At 41.6% G+C, this 16,181-nt stretch overlaps 1 protein-coding gene across 1 annotated transcript in view; it reads left to right on the top strand.

Moving 5' to 3' along the window:
- Frmd4b (FERM domain containing 4B) overlaps positions 1 to 16,181 on the top strand; it is a 372,580-nt gene that overhangs the window by 107,630 nt on the left and 248,769 nt on the right. Inside the window, exon 2 of the mRNA XM_017796628.2 lies at positions 9,590 to 9,717. The gene's annotated coding sequence lies outside the window, so the exon portion shown is untranslated. The remainder of the gene's footprint in view (positions 1 to 9,589; positions 9,718 to 16,181) is intronic.

The raw sequence follows: 16,181 nt of genomic DNA, 5'->3' as shown, positions 1-16,181 counted from the left end.
AAGGTGGGAAGAGCCACCTTGACTGTGGGCAGCATCACTCTATGAACTAGAGTCCAGGACTGAGTGAAAAGGAGAAGGTGAGCTGCGTGGTAGCATTCATTGCTTGACTTCCAGGGTGTATATGCAATATGACCATGTTCCTGCCATCAAGCCTTCACATAACTGTGGAACAAATTTCTAGAAGAAGGAAGATGCAAAGCCTAGAGTCCCAAGGTAAAATTAGTTGTGGATGTTTGCAGCACATAAAGAAAACTGGGTTGACTGAAGTTCAGTGACTAAGTATATAAAGTCCAAGAGGAAGACAAGACAAGCCATCTTCACCATGCTGCAGTGATGAGCTGCACTTTCAAGGCTTGAGAGAGCTACGTGTAGGGAGGAATAAGTTAACATCTTCAGGTCTGAACTTTTAAAATGTCTCTCCAGGGCTGGAGAGATTGCTCAATTGGTAAATTGCCTGCATCACAAATATAAGGACTTGACTTCAAACCCCAAGTTCTAGTTTCTTTTCAATTCCTATGACAAAACACTCTGACAAATACCAACTTAGAGAGGAAAGGGTTTATTTGGTTTACACCTCCAGGGTTACAGTTCATCACTGAGGGAGTCCAAGGTAGGAACTCAGGGCAGGAACCTGGAGGCAGGAGCTGAACATATCATGGAGAAACGGTGTTTAATGGCCTGCTCCCCAAGCCTGGCCTGTGCTCAACCTGCTTTCTTATGCAATACAGGCCCAACTTCCCAGGGGTGGCACCACCCACAGTGGGCTGGACTCTCCCACATTACTCAACAATCAAGAGAATGCCTCACAGACATGGCCACAGGCCAGTCAAATGGTGGCAATTCCCCACTTGAGCCCCCCACCAGGTATGTCAAGTTGACAATTAAAACTATCTAGCACACCCCAGAACCTGTTTTTTTAAAAGCCAGAAATGGTGCTTGTAATCCCAGAATGGGGAGCTACAGACAGGTGAATTCCTGGGGCTTTTTGGCCGGCCAGCCTAGCCAAATCATCAAGTCCAGGTAAATGTGAAAGAGTGACCCTGTCTCCAAAAAAAAGGTGGACAGTGACTAAGAAAGACACCCAAGGTTGACCTCTGGCCACCACAGGAATGTGTAACTGCACATACATAACACACGAAAGAAAGAAAATCATTTTAGCTCTCAACAAGAAATAGAAACTTAGAATATTTTTTAAAGATTTATAAGGTTAGTAAAAAGACACAAAAGAGGAATTAAAGGAGTGACAAGTTATACCACAAACATGGAAAGGGATCAGTGCCATAAAATGTTGAGCATTTCTGAGTATTTATAAATTCATTGCAGTTCTAAGCATAATCCGAACAGATCCTAAAATTTAGTGGAAATGTGAAAATTCAAGAATTTAATAATTTTTGCAAAAGACTCTGAAAGCACAGGCCTTCTCTTATCTATAAGCATTTATTATGAAGACATAAGTAAGGCACTGTGTTGTTGGTGAGGGGAATTGAAAAATATACCTATGGGACAGAATAGAGAATAAAGTCCAGTGATGTGAACCAGCTTATAGAATATAGGATGCAGTGCCAGGAGGTGATGCAGTCGGTAAAGCATTTCTGTGCAAATGTGAGGACCTGAGTTTGGATCCCCTAGAACCCATGTAAAGATGGATGCAGTAGTGCACATCTGTAATCCCAGCACTCCTACAGTGAGATGGAAGGTGAGGACAGGAGACTCTGGATGCTCACAGGCTAGCTGCCCCAGCACGTGCAGTCGTGAACAAGAGAACCTCTCTTTAACAAACTGGAAGACAAGGATGGACACCCAAAGTTCCTTTGTGCCTGCCACACATGTATCATACCATGAGCATGCCCACTCTCTCTCTCTCTCTCTCTCTCTCTCTCTCTCTCTCTCTACACACACACACACACACACAAGATCACAAATGAAGCATGTAGATTTCATTGGACATCAATGAGGAAAATACAGAATATCAGAAGTAAATGTTACTACAACTGGTTTAGCTCGAGATAAACATGATCAGATTCCTAATTCACACTTTTTGCAAAAGCAAATTGTGAGATGGATTAACAAGCTACATATAATGAATAAAAACTGTAAATCCCTGAATTGAGGGGGAAAATAAAGGTTGTCCTTATAATGTTAGAGTAGATCTTATAAATTAGAGATACAAAAGTCACCTACAGCTGAATAGATTTCACTATAATCAAAATATGTAGTTTCCACCCAGTGTAATGGCATAAATTATAAAGCAAAGGACAAAGTGGTGCCACCCCAACTATCTACCCAAATCTCCAGCATAACTCCAACCGTCATAAGGAAAATGGAGGGGCTCGCGACATGGCTCAACACTTAGGAGCACTGGCTGTTCTTGCAGAGGACCCAGGTTCAATTCCCAGGACCCATGTGTGGCTAATAACTATCCTTAACTCTAATTCCAAGGAATCTGATGCCCTCTTCTGGCCTCCCCAGGGACTGCACACCCATGGTGTGTTTACACATGTATAGGCAAAACACTCGAAGGCATAAAAGAAAAAGAAAAAGAAAATTCAAGCTACCTAGTAGGAAAACGGGCACTTCATGAGCAGCTGCTTTCCCAAGGGAGAACCATGAATGCACAACAGAAATATGAGAAGGTTTTCACATCACTAATAAAAGCAAAAAACCCACAAACTTAAAAGCACAGGGAGATGGCATTTTATACCCATCAGAGTTGCAGAAATCCAAACACAGACAGTAGGATTTGGCAAGGAATTAAAGTAAACAGGCGCTTTCAGCTGTGGCACTTGGCACTACAGAGCAAGCTGCCAGTCCCTAATTAGACTCACAGATGCACATGCTCTACAGCAGAAAGATTCTACTTTAAATTAGAAGCTGTTTGAAGAAAGGGCTCTTGATGCTTTGTGTGGGACAAACCAAAGATTATTCAGGACACTTGTATACTGTATACAGTTTAGCATCCCTTCCCTGCCCTCCCCCAACTCACAAAAATATTAGCCCAATTTTCCAAATGTCAAAGGGAGGTAGATGGCTCCAGGTGAGGTCTTTTGGGAGCAATTCCTGCACATTTCATACAGTGTGGCCACGTGCTCCAACAGCTTGTATTCTATGTGACCTCTGAGGTTGTACAGAAATCCATAAAGGGTGTGTGTTAAGGTTTGAATCTGAAATGTTCCCCATAGGCTGTTTTGAGTGTTACTTCTCTTATTTGTGGCATTATTTTGAAGGTTGTGGAGCCTTTAGGGTATGAGGTATAACTGGTGGATGTGGGTCACTAGGAACAGGCCTTTGAAGATTATGCCCACCCCATGGTTCCACCACCAGTGTTCTGCTTCCTGTCTGCTGTCACGTCACAGCACTACAATGCTGTGTCGACCCTGCTGTGATGATCTGAGGACCCCTGAAATCTTGAGCCAATATAAGCCCTTGCTCCCTTAAGTTGTTTCTACCAGATATGCTGTCACAGCAACAGAAAGGTAACTAATACAGCATGCACTGAGGTATCTGTTGTTCTGAGCAATCACTAGATACTAAGTAACTAAGTCCAGAAGTGGAGATGAACAGAGTACTGTGCAACAGTGAGGGCAACAGCACTCTGTGGAGCAAAATGAAAATAGCTCAAACTGATACTGAGTGAAATTCATAATACAGCAGGAAATGCTTTATAAGCAGGGAAGCCACTGCAACTGTTTTGTTAGTTGGATGTGATGTACCTGCTAAAGTACTGTCCAAGCATTTGTGTTTATGCCCATAGGTTAAGTTATTATAGCAGCCACTGTTTAGATGTTCTTGCTTCTTGCTGTTTGTGTTTTTATAGTAAATGGAGTTCCACTGAAATGGGCCAACAGCCCATGGAATACAGATGTTCAGTGCCTTGCCACAATGGGAGGAAGATCATCCAACACCTATCACCCCTTCCAGGGCTCAGGAACATTTTCTGAAGAGGTTGGTGGAAAGAATGCAAGAGCTGGAGAAAGGGGTGGAGTGTTACCTGAAAGTGCCCTCTGACCACTATGCCAGCAAGCTATAGTTACACCTCCTTCCCATGTTCGTCAAGGAGTGGAGGGGAGAGTCAGTTACCCCTCCCACCCAATCAGTTGATTTTAGCTGCACAAGGGGGACAAGCTAAGGATATACAAGCTGAGGATGCCATTAGGCACCTCTCCTGCCATTTTGTGCAGCTGTCAGGAAGTCATGGGATCTACGTTTAGTGTGGACTTTCCAGTGCAGCCATAAATGGGGATGGGGGGTGCTCACTCCTCTGTAAGAAAATCCCTACCCTATGCTCTATTAAGCCCAATAAACTTGTTAGGATTTTACAATTAAAAAAAAAAAGGAAAAAAAAGAAACTTTAGCAATATATTGTACAGAACAGCAAGTATAATCAATAATAATGTATTATATTTGTATTTCAAAAATGTGTATTTCAAAATTGCTAAAAAAGAATATTTAAAATATTCTTGTCACCAAAAATGACATATGTGTAAGGTGATTGATTCATTAACTTGTTTGATTTAATCATTCTACAATGTAAACATCACAACATTATATTGGACTCAATAAATAAAATTATTCATCAAAAAAGTTTAAAAAAAAAGCAAACCATAGAATATTTTAGTTTGGACACATGCACACACAAATAGATATTTATTGAATTCGTGATAGGGTTTTCTTGTTTCAGCCAAGGGAGAATTGGACTGGAGAAATTAACACGGGGGGTTTAAAGACCGTGTGGTTGTGTCTTTTTTAAAAAGTAGACAGGGAAGCTGGAGAGATAGCTCAGTGGTTAAGAGCACTAGCTGTTGTTGCTGAGGACCCAGGTTTGGTTCCTAGCAGTCACATGGTAGCTAACAACCAGGGGATCTGATGCCGTCTTCTGGCCTCTGTCGGCATTGCATGAATGTGATGCACTTAACATACCTACAGGCAAAACACTCATATAAAATAAATAATAAATAAATAAATAAGGGCAGGATGTGAAAGCAGTATGAAAAAGAACATTTAATTGTTCTGAATGATGTTCATGGATAGGGTTCATTGTTTTACTTTGTGTGTGTATTTTACCCCTGTGGGCTGCATATAGATAAGGGTGAGGGGAAGGGTAAAGCCATGCTGGGAGTATAGACATCTTCTGTGGCTTTGAACCCCAAGAGCTGGGAACAACTGTTGTGTTCCATTTCTCTATCACACAGGCTATCAAGCTGTCGTCTACACAAGTCAGGTATTCATCGATTGCTAGGTTCTTCAGAAAAATGATTTTGTACTGACATCTGAGGAATGGGCCCTCCTCATCCTTCCCCCAACAGTTATACTCCTGTACCTTTTTTCTGAGCACTTTTTCTTAGGACGGGAAAAGACATACAAAGTGCTAAAGTTCCCATTTCAAAATGTCCAGTTTCAGTGGTGTCAATGCATTCACGAGGCTGTGCAATCACAACTGGAATCTAGGTCCAGAACTTGTTCATCATCTCAAATTGAAACTCCACTCCTATTAAGTAATAACTTCTTCAGTCCTTTGCTTCTGGCAACCTCTCTTCTATTTTCTGACTGAGTGCTCTCAGTACACCTGTAAGTGGAATCATACAACATTTGTCTTTTTGTGTTTGGCTTCTTCACTTAGTGTAATGTTTTCAAGATGTTCCCCCTTTTACATTGTGTCTACATCTCATTCTTTTTAGGGTTGAATGACTGTCCACGGAATGGATGTGCCACATTTCGTTTATTCATCTGTCAATGGAATCATGAATTGTCTCTACCGTCTAGCTATGTAAACAGGGCAACCATGAACATTACTGTACTAACATTTGTTCAGTCCCTACTGCAGTAGTTTGGGGCGCATTCCCAGAGGCAGAATTGCTGAATATGTGGGAACTTTATGTTTCGTCTTTTGAGGAACTACACACTGATTTTGATAGCAGTGGTACCATTTCACATTCCCATCTGCAATTCATAGCGGTTCTAATTTTTCTACAATCTTGCCAGTTTTCATTGTTGTCTGTTCTTTAATACCATCCTAATGAATATGAAAAGGTACGTAACTATGATTCAGTCAACATTTCCTTTACAACCAGTGCTAAGCATCGTATGCATTTTTCAACCAGTAATACAAACTGGTTTCAGCATTTTCCCAGATGTGGTACACAGAACAAAGTATTTAAATCTTCACTGGAGAAAAATAGTTGAAGAAGCCAACTGCAGTGATGTCTTATCATGTGTGTATTTAGCTTCTGAAATTCAAGAGTAGAGTGTAAGATGGCAACCTGGATTTTCTGTAGTTTTGGTCCTTCTCAGAAGTTTTTCTAAGTATTTTATGTGGAAAGTGATGCTATTCTTTAAAGATATGCATCTTTTTATACTAATGATCTACATATAAAGTCAGTTGTTTCATGTGGCATTCAAAGAAAATTTTATCACTTGCAGCTTTAAAGGAAAACTGGGGTGTGCTGGTGCTGATCTGGTGGGCTGGGCTCTGCCATGGGTTTTACTCAAGGATTTTTTCAGGGTTACTTTTCACTGTACAGCTTTTACGATTCTCAGATGCACTGATGTTAAAAATGACTGTCCATGTAAGATGCAATCTTAAATTTCACTATAGGGTAGGTGAGATTGCTCAGTGGGTAAAGGTGCTTGCTTCTGAGTCTGTTGACCTGAATTCAATCCCCGAGACCCACATAGTGGAAGGAACAAACTGACTCCCACAGATTGTCCTCTGACCTCCAGATGTGCCTATGCCCACACAAATACAGACACACGAAATAAAAGTGTAGTTAAAGATTTTTAAAGCCTTTAAGTTTTACTATGTATTCTCCTCTTGAAGACTGAGAAGTGCTGATAACTCTTGCAGTAATGAAATTTGGTGGGCCAAGTTTAAACCAAGTAATGGGAAGCTTTTTTGCTGTAAAGAAGTTATATTTTTTACCTTGTAGACCAGATAGTGTCTGTTATAACTGTCCAGCTCTGCAGTTGAAGATGTACAACAACAGCCATAGACAGTATGTAACTGAACAGGCATGGGCACAGCTGTGTTCCAGTAAAACTTTATTAAGAGAGGCAGTACAGAGGTCGGGTGAAAAAGACATCAAGCAGATTTGACCAGCAAGCATCAGTTTTCTGCCCCTAGTTTAGATCAGCGTGGGCCAAAGTATATTCAATCAAGATGGTCGACTCTTCTTTTTTAACTTAAATCCTCTAGTGGAGCATTAGGTTACTGAATTTAAATTTAAGTAGTAAATAATTCCAATTTTTGTAATACTGAAGGTTGATAACATGGCAGTTACTGTTTTGGTGCCTGGGTTTTCATTTCTGTGGCACCAGCACTAATTGTGTAGTAGATATCACTAAAGCTCCAAACCTTACATAGTTAGGTAAAATTGGGCTATAAGACAAGTACTAATTCAGTCTGACAGATGTCCTTGTAAAAAGAGGAAGTATAAACACATAAAGAGGCCCCAGGGCTGCATGCATAAAGAAAAGATCCTGTGAACAGATGGTAGGGCAGGGCAGCCTTTTGCCAGCCAAGAAGAGAGACTCCACATGAAACTAAGCCTGCCATGGCCTCAGTCTTGGCCTTCCTGTCTCAAGAACCATGAGGAAATGGCTTTCACTTGCTAAAGTCCCCTGTCCGTCTCATTTTGTCGTGGTAAATGTAGAAAAATAATACAGTAGGTGAAGAAAAGCCATCCAGCCTAACTTATAGAGAACTTAGATATCTTTTATCATCCTCAGGGACCTAACATTACAGATACCTTTTAATGAATTTTAAGGATGAATTTGTATATTGTAATTATATTTGTATATTCAGCATCAGGACGTGTCCCTCGTGACAGAATCATTATAAAATAGATTCCCAAGATGAGTGGATTAGTTATTTTCATGTCTCTGTGATCCAAACACCCCAAAGAACAACTTAAGGGAGGACAGATTTGTTTTAGTTCCTGATTTCAGGGGCTCAACCCATGGTTGCTTAGCTCCATGCAGGTGGGCAGAACATCATGACAAGAGAGCATGTGGTGGGAGAAGTTCTACCTCATGATGGACAGAAAGCAGAGAAAGAGGAGGGGCCTGGGGACCCAGTATAATCCTCAAAGTCATGCTACCAGTGACTGCTTCTTGCGGCTAGATCCCATCTCCCCAAATGTACACAGCTCCCCAAAAAGTATGCGACCAGCTGGGGGCGAAGTGCTCGGAGCACAAGCCTATTCAAACCACAACATTCTTAGTCCATTTCTTCCCTCTTCCCTTTAGTTCCTTCTAAGTACTGTCCATTCTGTTTCTATTCTTGGACTCTGGGGTTTCCAAGTAGATGCATATTTCTTTGGTTTATTGAGCTGCTTGTTGCAGACAAGAAGTTGGTGTGTATGGCAGAAGACACAGAACCAGAGAACTTACTGGCTGTGTGCAACCTTGGGTGTCTTATTTCCCTGAATCAATTTCCTTGTTTTCATGGTATAATAATGTCTATATTATTTTCAGAGTTCCTGGAAGCATTAGTGTCAGTGTGAGTGATGTGTGCGGCATGCTGGATGCTTCAAGGTTGGTGCTCCATCAATGGTAGCTATTCTAGATAATCCAGAAATATTGGTTTATTTCCCTTTGTTCTGCCTTTATGATCTGAGTTGATTATAAGCTGTGGAATATTTGCTTAAGGAAGGGATTTAACTAATTCCTTATGCATGATGTTTGCAATATTACTTGGTTTATCAGCATTTACCGAGGATTTAGCCCCTCAAGGAAATTTTGTTGCCTGGCGGACACATGAAAGATGTGGGAACAAGGTGTGACACAGTAGGAAATGCATGAGGCTTTCAAGGGTGAGTTCTGCCCTGTGTAAACTTTTGCAAGTCCCTTTCTCTTACTGACCCTTGTTTATCTTATCTGTAAAGGGGCTTAGTCTATAATACAAACTGACCTAGAACTCATTATGTAAGCCCAGGCTGGCCTTGAACTCCTGGCACTCCTCCTGCCTCAGCTTCCTAGTCCTTGGATTACAGATGGGAGCCACCATGTCCAGATTTGGACATTTTGATGTTTAATTAAAAACAGCTAACATAAAAGCTACTTCTATCAGCTTTGGTAATAAGATAGATACATGTAAACAGTCTCACAGCACGGTGTCCACACTAATGTTCATCAGCATTCACAGTGAACTGTTATCTGCTCGAAGCCAGACTCAAGGGTTACTGGTTCCAGTTATCCTAAAACATGAGTCTAAAGTGATATTTTCCTAAGTTCTCACTCCCAGTCTGACATCCCTGATTATATAACTGACTGTAGGTAACTTGAAGCACTTCAGAATCACCTCCTACAGAGGCAATGCAAATCTGATATGAGATGTCCACTGACATGTCTTAGGAGGCCAAATTGGCATCCCATCTTTGGTTATTACAGAGAACAAGCCCTGTTTCATCTGTGTTTTGAGAGAGTTCTATTCTAAATCTTATCTAATCAGGTGAGTTTCTAAAACTGTGATTAAACTGTAGCTAGCTGGGGGAAAATTAGAAATAAATTGGAATTGTCAGTGACCTGAGATTGACTGTCCTTCCCAAATGTGTGCAGAAATGATTGAGCTGTTCTGCTCTGCTCTGTGTTCCAGGCTTTGAGGAGAAATCCAGAAGAAAGAATGTGGGGAAGGAAAAGATGACGTCTGTGCAGAGCCAACAGAACCTGAGGATACTTACAGTGAAGAGAGGTGCACAGCGAGAGAAAACGTACTAGTCAAAGGTAAGGGGGCAGTTCTGTGAATACCAAACCCTTCGATGCATTGGCACCAGTAAGTGTGTTTGTGAGTCTATACTGGCTTGTCCTCTGGGGATGACTCAGGACACATGCTGTTACATAACCAGCCAAATATCTGCAACACCACCAATGAGGAACTCTCCCATGTTCAAATAAAAGAAAAATGCCCTAAAGTTGAATGCTAGACTTCCATTTTATAGAGGTTTTCTTCCCAGAGAGAAAAAGAAACTAACAACAACAAAAAATATAGTAATGGTTCCTCACATTAGACAAATCACCTACAGCATGTTACTCATATTCTACAAAACATTCTATTTGTGAAATTATTTTCTCTTTGTTCCCATTTAAACATTTAACTTGATGAAATCCAATGGATTAATGAACAAAGACGATGGTTGATTTTTTTCTTCAGTTCATGATGGTTTAGTTCAAATGCTGTTTTTTTAATATTGTTTTTATTGAATTTTAATTTGATGATATTTAGATTCTCTCACCTATGTGCACCTCCCCTTACTGCCCCCCATCCAATTTAATGTATTGTATTTTGTATATAGATATATATACAGATAGATAGATAGATAGATAGATAGATAGATAGATAGATAGATAATCTGACGTAGGTAACTTGAAGCACTTCAGAATCACCTTCTACAGAGGCATTGAGATGTCTGACATGAGATATCCACTGACATGTCTTAGGCAGCCAAATTGGCATCACATCTTTGGTTATTAAGGAGAACAGCCCCCATTTTATATATACACATATATATTCATATATATGTATATATATGCCTATAGCCTCTGATTTGTGTCCCCAAATGTCCTTCAGTGTGGGCTCATCCACTGGACACTGGAGCCTGGTTAACCTACCAAGAGTCCCATCCTTGAAAGAAATTGGAATTAGGCTGGCAGTAAGAAATAACTTTAAACTCATCAAAGATGCCTAGTCCAGGCATCTTTGATGTACACCTGTAGTCCCAGCACTCGGGAGGCAGAAGTAGGCAGATCTCTGTGAGTTCAAGGCCAGCCTGGTCTACATAGTGAGTTCCAGGCCAGCTGGAGCTACAGGGAGACCCTGTTTAAATGTCCATTGTGTCCTAGGTTTGATATTTGGGCTCTTCCTATGGAATCTGCTAGAAAGATATTAAGAACTGTTAAACGCTTGGCATCGGGAGCCAGTAGAGAAACGCAAATCAAACTACACCACAGGGCTGGAGAGAAGGCTCAGTGGGTCACAGCACTTGCTATCCAAACATGAGGACTTGAGTTCAAATGCCCAGAACCCGTATGAGAAAGTCAAGTATGACTCTTTGTGTGCCTATAACCCCAGTGCTGTGGAGGTTGGAAACAGGAGACTCCCAGAGGCTTGCTGGCTACCAGGCTAACTCCAGGTTCAGTGAACCTAAGTAAACATCTTCCCCTACTCACCCATGCCTCCCTCTCCCATCCTTGTCTCAAGGGAATAAGAGAGGAGTGTGATAGGACAGGACATCTGATGTTCTCCTCTTTCCTGCACACGCATGTGTCACTGAGCCCCAAGGATCCACCTGCCTCCACCTTCCCAGCACTGGAATTACAAGCATGTGCCACCAGGCCTTTCATTTTTAGTATGTGTTCTTGGGATCAATCTCAGATTCTTGCGTTTGCAAAACAATCACTTTACCAACTGAACTATCTCCACAACCCCAAGTATATAATATTTATATAAAAAAACCTCCAAACCCTGTTATGTTCCTTTGAAATGATGCTTTATACTCCTGTCAGAAAAAGCAACAAATTACTAGCTAACTTTTAGTCACTCTGTTAAGTATTTTACATGTGTTAGCTCATTTGAGCCTTAATAGAACCAGAGATACTGTTATTTGCATTTCACAGATGAAGACATTGAGAACAGAGAGGTTATATAACATGCCCAAGGTCACACCACTAGTGAGAGGCAGAGCTGATCTTCAGAAAGGGGAAAAGTGGCTTCAGAGCCACAGTCCTCTGAACCACTGCCCTTTGCCACCTCCCGAGTCTAAAGAGCCTCTGAAGCAAGAGAATTCTGTCAGCTGAGTGAGCTTCAAACATTTCAGTTGTGCAGCTTTATCTGAAGAGTTTGAGGGCTTGATGGAACAGTTTGTTTTTCTGCAGTACAGATTTCTCATCTGAGGTATGTAAACTGTTTGTTTATAGAGGGGAAAACATCCTTTAACATTTAGACTTTTATTAAGAACAATCTTGAAGGGGGACAAAGGAAAGCTGCTTACCCAAACAGAAGATTTCCAAAGCTTTTAGTGGGGAAGAGGAAATCTGGTAGACGAGATGTCCATCCAAATCTCCAAACTGAAGGGAAAAGTTAAACCTTATATTGTTTCCTTCCTCCTAAGACTCACGTCTCACAGAACGGTAGGTTCATTACACAGACACAAAATCCATGTCTATGTTCAAACAAACAGGTGCTGAAATGAAAGGGATTTATTGCAAGAATTCTCAGGCACTTGGAAAAGCATGGAGAATAAGCAAGAAAGGGATAAGATGTATACAGATTATGTAACATGAGCTTTTTCTTAGAGGTATTTCACCCCAAAATTCTTCTTCCCTGGAAAATCAGGCTTTCTCGGACGCTTTTTTGAAAAAAATCTTTGAAGTAGGAATTTCCAGGCCCACCACCAGGGGTCAGTCGTGCCCCACCCCGGCTCCACCCCCGCCCTTTCACCCTCTGAACATTTAGCAGTCTCCTTCCCTCAGCACACCTGAGACAGGCTTACCTTTTCAAGTAGGCTTTGCTAAAACCGTTCAAGGAGTGAGTGAACGGAAATGAGAAGCCCTAAAGCTAGCCGCGCGTTCCGAACCCCTGCATCAGCACCGCAGTGAGGCAAGAGCACATCCTTGTAAGACTTGGGTACAGAACTTGAGTTCCTAGCCTCATCTCTTCCCTTTCCCCCTCCTGTCTTCCGGGGACATGGCCCTTCTGTCATCACAGGGCCCAGGGGCACCTGTGGGCCTCGCGTGTTGCACGTGAAAAGAAATCCCTCAAGCCCTGTGCTCCCGCAGAGCAGCCTCTTCCGGTTTCCACTTCCAGCTTCCTCTCAGGCCTGGTAGGCAGCTCTAAGGGAGCACTGTGGCGCTCCAGTCAATGCTCCAGGCCTGACTAGAGCAGATCTGACTAGAGCCACCTTCACGTCCCATACGAAGATAGACATTATCTACCAGCGTAGCACCCTTTCCTCACAGAATTCAGAATGGTCTCATGATCCTTCCTGACAGAGGCAGGCCTTTCTAACCAATGGCTAATCAATTAATATGACTAGGAAACACGCTCCTTAAAGAAGCCTGGGATGTACATCTGGAGCCTTCTCTGGTGACTCTCTTGAATGAATGTAAATTTCCGTAACCTTCTGCCCTATACACACACACACACACACACACACACACACACACTGTATCAGCCATGTATGGTGATGTACACATGTAACCCCAGCACTGGGGGTGCTGAGGTGGGAGAACCTTGAGTTCAAGGTCAGCTGAAACGATATAGCATAACCATGTCTCAATTTTTTCTCCTATTTGTGATCCACAATAAACTATGTCTGTTAAAGCCCCAGCATAACCTTATCCATATTGTACTATACCTACTTGAATGAAGGGTCTTCCTACGTCCCAGCATCAGCCACAGGGACCACACTGTGGCTTACCTTCTGAGTCTGCTGATGTCTTATGACATGTAGCCCATTTTCACTAGCAGGTTACCTGTGGATGAAATGCCGAGAAAACAGCCTGTCCTGTTTGAAATTTCAGCAAAAGCCTTGTTGAGTATGAGAAGCAGAGCCTGCAGTGGTGGACTTTGAAACTAGTTAGCACCTGATAGCTTAGTTTCTGTTGAATACCAAGCACTTACTTTAGTATTACAGAGACAGTATGGCATAGTCACTAAGGAGGACTTCTGTAGTTAAATGGAGGTTACCCCTTTGCTCCTCTGCTTAGCTTTGGGGTCTGTGGTGACTGACTACTCTGCCTTCTATCTCATGTGACTCATCTGCACGGCCGGTGTTGTGTATCCACCTCATGAGAGTATTAAACACCACTGTGAGCACTGGGTGGAGTTGGGCATTTAATTCACCTGAGAAAATGATAATATAATTACCAGTCTTTTAAAGAACTCCTAGGTCTCCACCAAAGCCACTGTGAAAAGATGAGGCCAAAAGCAAGGCAGGTGTGTTCTTGACTTCCAACTCCCTCAGTGATGATCATAAACTGTGCATTGGGAGTGAACTTCCCCTCACGGCCAGTGGGGTGTGCTGTGGGAACAGAATACTTCAAAGGCTGGTTCTGAGGCCAGTGCGACCCTTCACCTAGAATGGTGTGAGCAGCCATGTTCGACTTCCCTGTTCATTCTCTGGTACGTTGCCTGTGAAATTTCATCCATCTCATCCATCCACACTCGTAAGGTCGCAGAATAGATGAACATTTGTTAAACATCTTCCCCAGCAGTGCTTGAGGAATTGATAATCGAGTCAGAATGATGGGACGTGGCTATATTGAATACTGGGAAGAAAGCATCCTGGAAATGTTACACATGATTAACTGCTGGTGAGACATAACAGCACTGTGAAGAACAGAGACAGTGGAAGTCTTTAAGAACAATAGCACGGGACCACCTTCCTGTCTGTCCTTATAAGTCTCCATCTGGCCATGTAACAGGAGGGAGGTAGGAGATGGATGGGGACACAGGTAGGAATAAAAAGCTGTTAACATTCCAAGTCCTGATTATTCAAAGGTAGAGTTTACATCAACAGCATCTGTGTCTGTTTTGTGTTTCTCTGGGTGATGTGTGCTTCCCAATCTTGCATTCATTCTTTTAGCTTTGCCTCATGACAGTAGCCTTAAATTAACACAGTGCCCCTCAGAAAATTTTAAATCCATTTCTTTTCTTTTAAAAATTACTTTTTTCAATTGTAAATGTCCACAGTGAGATTTAAGGTAATCAACAGATGTCTTGTATCAAGTCATGTGCCTTTTTGAAGTCATTTAGCCTCTAACAAGAAAAAAATTGTACCTCATTCTTATTCAGGGGACTATAAAGGGACATGGGGGAAGTTTTTGAGGTGATAGGATGATTTGATTTTACTTTGATGATAATTACATGTGTATATACAGTTGTCAGAAACTGTACATATGAGGGGGTGAATTTTTATATGTGTAAATTAAATATTAATATAAGAGGGGCTGGAGAGAGATGGCTCAGCAGTTAAGAGCACTGGTTTTTCTTGCAGAAGACCCGGGTTCAAATCTCAGCACCCACATGGCAGCTAACAACTGCCCGTAACTCCAGTCCCAGGGGATCCAACAGCCTCTTCTGTCCTCTGCTGGCATTGCATGACATGAGTGCATTTAACCTACACACAGGCAATACATGCAAATACATAATATAAAAATATACATAAAATAAAAATAAAAATATTTTTAAAAAACATTAATATAAGAAAGACAGAAAGGAAAGAAGGGTAATGGATTGAATATCTCTATCAATGGAAGCAACTGCTGTAAATCCTCCTGTGTTAGAGCTATGGTATGGTTTGGGGAGCTCTGGGGGGCTTATGTAGTAAGAGGTGTTAAGTGAAAAGACTAAAGCAAGTCTTCCTGTGTTTCATTTTTGACTCTGCTACCAATTTGCTGTATGACCTAGAACAAGTTCACTGATATCTCTAAGCCATACCTCACTAGCAAATGTAGATACCATAATTTTCTTTATCTAATCAGAGTGTTAAGGATTAGATGGATTTATGTGTTCAAAGTGCTTAGAATCGAGCATGGGCACCTAACGCTATAAAGTTGTATAATATTTAGAAATGCTTGGAGTTGAGGCTGTGATATAAACAGCTCTGAATCAGAGATCCAGAATCACAGAAAGATGGATCCTGGTCAGGAGGAGTTAATAAATAACAGAAAGAAAGGAAAGGGGCAATTCTGTGTGTCCTGAAGACATAACTTACATATTCATATTTTGTCAAATGTACTAGAAACGTTTTTTGTCTCTGGCTGAACCTCAGCTCTCAGCTGCATCGCTTCCCCAACATCCTTTTCCGTTTCCAAATAACTTCCCCTGCTGGACTGTCCCACAGGACACATTTCCAAAAGAGCACCAGTGCTTTTTATGCAGTGTTTGTGAATGAAAATGATACTCAAAGACAGCAAAGATGACAGATCTCCTATCAAACTCTGGGTGGTCTGTGCAATAATTATTTACTTACACTTGACTGATGTTTAGTGTAATTCATACAGCCCCCCAAACTGTGTTAAACACTTATAGCAGGACAAAATGCAAATCAGCTCAGTTTCCAACAGAGTCCTGTAGGACTGGGTTTTTTTTGTTTTTTGGTTTTTTTTTTGGCTTATGTTTCCAGGTGGAGAGTCCAGAATAGCAGGAAAGAGATGGCAACAGGCAGACAGAACTGGAAGCTAAGAGA

Source organism: Nannospalax galili, unplaced genomic scaffold (genome assembly GCF_000622305.1).
Source record: "Nannospalax galili isolate Female #2095 unplaced genomic scaffold, S.galili_v1.0 scaffold1051, whole genome shotgun sequence".
Classification (NCBI taxonomy): domain Eukaryota; kingdom Metazoa; phylum Chordata; class Mammalia; order Rodentia; family Spalacidae; genus Nannospalax; species Nannospalax galili.
Note: the sequence above shows the minus strand (reverse complement) of the source record. Positions and strands in the feature narration are given on the sequence as shown.